The 7,424-nt window shown below is 35.5% G+C and overlaps 1 pseudogene; it reads right to left on the bottom strand.

The window, feature by feature from the left end:
* Positions 1-4,315: 4,315 nt before the first annotated feature.
* Positions 4,316-4,537, bottom strand: LOC100618290 (serine palmitoyltransferase small subunit A-like; annotated as a pseudogene).
* Positions 4,538-7,424: the final 2,887 nt, after the last annotated feature.

Below are 7,424 nucleotides of genomic sequence, written 5' to 3'. Positions count from 1 at the left end.
AGGCTTCTCAGCCCTATCCTCTCCTTTTTGCCAACTGTTTTCTTGCCCCTACTCAAACTCGCTAGACCTTGAAAGAATGAGTCTGGATAGCTCTGTTCAAAAGTCTAAATCCACAATCCCTCTTAAGGATTTTAGACAACTGTAGTTAAGAATCTTAGTGGAGGTATTCAGGGTTTAAGAAGGGATAGGAAGTCTCCAAAGAAATTGGCTTCTTCTCAGCTTTTAGGAAATCCACCTTTCTTCTCTACCTCCCAGCCTGGAAATGAGCTGTGAGTTGGATTTCAAGCTTCTGATTATTCCATAGAATTCTCATCTTTTCTTCACCCCTCCTCCACTCTCTCTTCAGCTTGTCCCTCCAAGAGACTGCTCTTTCTCCTAAATGCAGAATCTTTCTTCTCTTCTCTTACAGCTGTGACAGTTGTCCTGTCAATGGGAAAAGGTGTATTGTTAAGTACTATTGAGTATTTGTTAAATGAAGCACTATGTGAAACTCCATCTACCCCCATGTGCCATAGGTGGCTCTTTTATTAAGAGGCTCTTCTAATGCCACAATCCAGATTGAGTCTCCTCATCAGGCTTTTAGTCACCAAATGAAGCCAGCAATCATATTAGCCTATCTGGTCAGATTAAACCTCAATATAGCTTGCTTTATTTAAACCAGAACAATATTTTCCGACATTTCCATTTGGAAACTAGAAAGGATAAAATGATAGGGACTGTGTTTCAAATACTGGATAAAATAGAAGATATGAATCCTGGGCACTTACTGTATGTTGAAAAATTAGATAATATCTTGTCAACATAAAAAATAGAGAACTACCTAAATAATTATAGTAAGGGTCTTTAATTCAGTTAAAAATTGATCTGGGAAGGCACACAGAACCTCAGTCCTGGGTCTTCCACTGAACTACAGAATTCAGGATGCTTTTATAGATTTTTTGAGAGGGGGAGGGCTTATGCTCTGTTACTCACTTGAGACCTGCAGTAGCCACAGTCTAAACCCATGATGATGAACATAAGGCATGTGTATCAAAAAGCCTTTTCTGTGGGCACACCTGCAGTTGCCTCCAAGAGTTCATTCATAGAAAGCCAGAGGGTCTCAGAATGTAGCTATTTCCCTTCCCCCTCTCCATGCACCTTAGGACATTCCTCATTTCATCTGCCCCTCTGCCCAGAAGTCCAGTGGGAGTGCTTTCTCTCTCTCTTGTCTGGGGTATAGTGATGGAGAAGGGGTGGGGTTCAAATGCTGCATGAAGGTGGGGAGCAGATGGCAGCCTGTTGAGTCTGTGGTGGTGATTCCCCTGGTGAAGTTGGAGAATAGCTGGGTTTGTGGGGAACATATCTCACAGAATATTACATATCTGGAGGGGAGCAGAGTTGGAGGGGATTGGAGCACTCGGACGGCTCTCCTCCACCTCTCTATATGTATCTCTCATCACTCACACCTCTGCCCAGTAGTCTAATGGGAGTGTTTCCTCTTTCCCCTGTCTAGAATAAATGGGGAGGATAGAGGAGCAAGGTAGGGAGGTATGGAATAGACCTTAATCTCCTGAGGGGGACAGGCACAGCACTCTGTCTCTAAAAGATTCAACATCACTTGTCTAAACTGACTGTGAGAGGCCTAAATGTAATATCCAAAGGCTGGAGCAGCAGGGAGTATGCTAGATAGAAAAGAAGAACCTAAGAAAACATAAAAGGTACTTAAAGATTGATTATATTTGCTAATCCCATCTAAAGTAATTGACTGGTGCTTGAAGGTTTATGGTTCAGTTTGGGTCAAGGGACAGTAAAGGACTTTCTTAAAGGTAAGCTTTCAGGAACGAAGGTCAGTGTGGAGTTTTATAAAACAAATTTGTCAGTCCCTTTGCTTTATACATTATAACTTATTTTTAATTTGTTTTTACTTCAATTCAAAATTGTCACTCTCCAACACCCCCACCTCCACTATGGTATCAATTATATGGCAATTATACAGCAACATGATGTCAATTATAAATATGAAATCATGCTAAGTGTATTGCCATATTAGCGATATTGTAAAAGTTAAAAAAATATAAAAATTGACAATTTTATACTTCAGTTTGCATTTATATTTCATTGGTTTTCTCTATGAAGGTAAAGAGCATTTTTTTATCACAAGTACTTTGGAATTGTCTTGGATCATTGTACTAAACAGAGTAGCCAAATCTTTCATAGTTGATCACCCTTACAACATTACTTTTACTGTGTACAATGATCTTTAGGTTCTTCTTTACTTTGAATCAGTTCATAAGTCTTATTTTTTCCCTGAAAATACCCTTTGGTTGACTTTTTATTGTAGGAGAGTACTACATCACAAATATATACCACAGCTTATTTAGCCATTACCCAATTTATGAGCATCTCCTCTGTTTCCAATTCTTGGCACAATAGAAAGAACTGATTTGAATATTTTTGTATATGTATCCCTTTTTCTTTGATCCCTTTGAAATATAGACAGGATATTTCTGAGTCAAAGGATATATACAATTTTATAACTTTCAGGGTATAGTGCCATATTATTCTGCAGAATAATTAGACCACTTCACAACCTCACAAGTAGTCCACTTCTGCACCAATTATCCCTCATCCATTCCAACATTTGTCATTTCTTAGAGGTATGAAGTGGTACCTCAGAGTTATTTTAATTTATATTTCTTTAATCAGTAGTGTTTTAGATCATTTTTATGAAGATTTTTTGAATATATGTCTGTTTACATATAAGTGATATAATTGAATCTGTATAACCATTTCTCTCCCTATTTATAGTAAGCAATTACCATGTTGTTTCTTCATTCAAACTTAGTTCAAGGTCCCCATAGCTTATTTTGAAATGATAAGCTAAGCTTGAACAGAAAAGGTATAGCTTTGATCAGGTGTCTATCCTAAGGATCAGGATGAAATTTCAATTAACATTGAATTTTTTTCCTAAAGTAATTATTATGTCCTAGAAATCACTTTACATTACTTCCTCTGTCTTTTCAGAAACTGACTACTTTGTTTGTTACAATTGACAAGTGAGATAAATAAAAAATGTCATTCTTTATTACATTTGATAAAAAGGATATTTATTTAAAAAATCATAGATTTTCTTGATTTTGTTATTAGTACTTCAAAATAATCAATAAAGGGCATTAAATAAAAGAAATATTACTAGTTAGACTCATTATTTGTATTTTAAAGTATAGTTTTGTGTTTTTTTTTTGTTAAAATGATTACTTGTTAGTAGCAATGAATTTAAATAAAAATACATGAAATTAAAACCAAGAATAGCATTAATGTTGGAAAGTTTTTCCATCAGTCACTTTTTTTCAATTCTTATGAGGCTTCACCACAGAAAAACTGAATTTTGTGAATGTAAATTCTTACAATATATTGAACATACACATATTACAAAGTGTGAAATGGTATGTTATAAAGTTTGTGAAGATCCTTGAAATAAATTTATAGCTTAATAATTATTCATTGTGAACAATAATATGCAAATATATTTTTCAGCACCAGTTAAATATAATCTTGAAATTCAATTTTACAAGATTACAATGTTAGCTATACCCATTAGGGAAACCTTTTTAATATTTACTTAATAAAACTATCATTTGAAGCCAACATTCCATGACAATGCTGCTAATAGCTAAATTTTAATTATTTTTCCAAGCATTTTATCACAGAACATCTTTTTTCAATGAGAAATCCATAAAATACGCTAACTATTGAAAAGTTAGGTATTCCTTTATTTTAAATTCAGAAGGCTCTTTGCTATTTCACTATTGAAAGGAGACATTTTATGTTTAAGAATACTACAGCAATATATATATATTTTATATAATGAGTATAAACTTACAAAGAAGTCTCTTTTGTTCAATTAAAATATTCCCTAATCTTGTTATTATTTCTACAAAATTTTGGTCAATGCTAGAAATATATTCAGGTAGATTATTTTTCCCAGACATTTGCTGAAGCAATAGGTCTAACTAAATTTCATATAAAAAATAGAAGGCAATCAAAATTTACTCAATGTTATATTAAGAAAAGCTTCCACAGAACAATAGTGAAACAGTTCCAAAGGCTAAGAAAAATACTAATATTTAGAGTACAAATAACCACAATGTCAAAATAGACAATCTTCTATAATGAACACAACACATGAGCTGGTATTCCTTCCTTGTTCTACTAATATGGAATTTAGGCTTTATAGACATAATATATGTTTGAAATCTGTCGAAGCCTCATTTCATCATGGGAGGTTGCTTCTTCCCTTCAACAGATCTCTCTGGTCTATAGCTTCTTGAGCACACTGTAGTCATTGTACAATTTCAAAGTAGTGTAATATTGTGAAGATATGTTGAGGCATGAAGATATATCCAGTGTATAATGCCATTCCAACAATAGAAATCAACGTGGAATTGAAGACAGTCCTCTCCCAGGGTTACAGCATGTAGAGCTTGGTGACGAGTAGATACTGGTAATAGAAACAGGATATCTGCTGCCAAGCCTTTCCAAGTGTCATCCCAGCCATCAGAATTAGTAAATGAGAAATGTGTCTTCCACCACCTCCAGCAATGGTAAAGCATAGGTTATTTTTTCAAGGAAAAAAAATCAAATAAACACAGAAGTTTATATTTTATCCTATAAGCAATAGGAAACCATTTTAAACAGGAAGTACTTTGATCAGAAAAGTCATGTAGCAAAATCTATGCTTAAGAGAAATCAATCTGGCAGCAGACTATGATGGTAAGAAATCAAACAGAAACAAAATTAAAAGATTGTTGCAATAATCCAGGTAAGAAGTAATAAGGAACTCACACAAGATAATACAAGTAGCAAAGTGGCTCCAGTGCAACATGGATCATCATTAAAACAAAAGCCCCACTCCCACTTCTGAATTCTTATTCCCATTCTTTTCAATCTACTTTCTCAACACTTCCCGTCCCACACACGCCTATCATTAAAGGGATTTTCTTAATCTCTCCCTCTGTCTAGTTGAAGACAGGAGAGAGCAGGGTTTCTCAGTGTATCAGAGAAATGACAGATTCAGGGATCAGTGAGCCAGAGATGAAGATGCTGTTACCAAAGAGACAAGGATACTGAGGAAAGGAAGTAGGAATGGCTTTCTGGCAAGAAGGTAGTAAAACGAGTTGGTGAGTCAGTAGATAAAGGAAGTAGCTTTTGAGGGAAGGGACCTTTTTGTCTCCAAGATCTCCAGAGAGCAGGAGATCTGGCTCTAAGGCAAGGGCCTGCTGGTAATTGGATTGTGACAGTTGGTTGTCTATTATTTTAGAAGGTTAGTTAGAGTATATTTTACAGATAGAGTACAGTAGATAAAGCCTGGTGTGCCAGGTAGAAGAACCTGTCCTAAGAAGATACTTAGAGGTAGTATTAGGAAATTTTAGGTAATTATTAAGAATTAGTTATTAGTGAGACTTAGTTTAAGCAGATTTAAAGGGCATTAGATTAATAATATCTTTTTCTCTTTCCTATTTTTCCATCTGTACTTCTTTTTAAATTAAAGCTTTTATCAAACTGCTCACCTCATTGTCAAATTCCTACCTTTAACCCTGATACTATACATACACACTTTTGTACTGTAACTTTAGACTCCCATTCCCCTGTACTTTTTAAAATGTCTGGTCCTAAGTAACAAACTTCCTTTCATCTTTTTTTTTTTAAATAATATTTTATTTGATCATTTCCAAGCATTAAAGACAAAGATCATTTTCTTTTCCTCCTCCCTACCCCCCGTAGCCAACACGTGATTCCACTGGGTATCACATGTGTTCTTGATTCGAACCCCTTTCCATGTTGTCAATATTTGCATTAGAGTTTCGTTTAGAGTCTCTCCTCTGTCATGTCCCCTCAACCACTGTAGTCAGGCAGTTGCTTTTCCTCGGTGTTTCCACTCCCATAGTTTATCCTTTTCTTATGAATAGCGTTTTTTCTGCTGGATCCCTGCATATTGGTCAGGGACTTTACACCATCACAAATGGAGAAGTCCATTACATTCGATTATACCACAGTGTATTAGTCTCTGTGTACAATATTCTCCTGGTCCTGCTCCTCTCGCTCTGCATCACTTCCTGGAGGTTGTTCCAGTCTCCATAGAATTCCTCCACTTTATTATTCCTTTTTGCGCAATAGTATTCCATCACCAACATATACCACAATTTGCTCAGCCATTCCCCAATTGATGGGCATCCCCTCGTTTTCCAGTTTTTGGCCACCACAAAGAGCGCAGCTATCAATATTTTTGTACAAATCTTTTTGTCCATTATCTCTTTGAGGTACAGACCCAGCAGTGCTATGGCTGGATCAAAGGGTAAACATTCTTTGGTCTCCCTTTGGGCATAGTTCAAATTGCCCTCCAGAATGGTTGGATCAGATCACAACTCCACCACCAATGAATAAATGTCCCCATTTTTCAACATCCCCTCCAGCATTCATTACTTTCCTTTGCTATCATGTTAGCCAATCTGCTAGGTGTGAGGTGATACCTCAGGGTTGTTTTGATTTGCATCTCTCTGATTAAAAGAGATTTAAAACACTTCTTCATGTGCTTAATACTAGTTTTGATTTCTTTATCTGAGAACTGCCTATCCATGTCCCTTGCCCATTTATCAATTGGAGAATGGCTTGATTTTTTGTACAATTGATTTAGCTCTTTATAAATTTGAGTAATTAAACCTTTGTCAGAGGTTTCTATGAAGATTTTTTCCCAATTTGTTTTTTTCCTTCTGATTTTAGTTACATTTGGTTTGTTTGTACAAAAGCTTTTTAATTTGATGTACTCAAAATTATTTTATATTTTGTGATTCTTTCTATGTCTTGCTTGGTTTTAAAACCTTTCCCCTCCCAAAGGTCTGACATGTACACTATTCTGTGTTTACACAATTTACTTATGGTTTCCTTCTTTATGTTTAAGTCATTCACCCATTTTGAATTTATCTTGGTGTAGGGTGTGAGGTGTTGATCCAAACCTAATCTCTCCCACACTGTCTTCCAGTTTTCACAGCAGCTTTTATCTAATACTGGATTTTTGTCCCAAAAGCTGGGATCTTTGGGTTTATCGTATACTGTCTTGCTGAGGTCTCTTTCCCCCAGTCTATTCCACTGATCTTCCTTTCTGTCTCTTAGCCAGTACCAAATTGTTTTGATGACTACTGCTTTGTAATATAGTTTAAGGTCTGGAACTGCAAGGCCCCCATTATATGTATTTGTTTTTCATTATTTCCATGGATATCAGTGATCTTTTGTTATTCCAAATGAACTTTGTTATGGTTTTTTCTAAATCAGTAAAGAAATTTTTTGAGAGTTCCATGGGTATGGCACTAAATAGATGAATAAGTTTGGGTAGGATGGTCATTTTTATTATATTGGCTCATCCTATTCATTAGCAGTTACTGTTTTTC

This window comes from Monodelphis domestica, chromosome 4, assembly GCF_027887165.1.
Source record: "Monodelphis domestica isolate mMonDom1 chromosome 4, mMonDom1.pri, whole genome shotgun sequence".
NCBI classification, from domain to species: Eukaryota; Metazoa; Chordata; class Mammalia; order Didelphimorphia; family Didelphidae; genus Monodelphis; species Monodelphis domestica.
The sequence above is the reverse complement of the archived record's forward strand: the minus strand, read 5'-3'. Positions and strand labels throughout refer to the sequence as shown.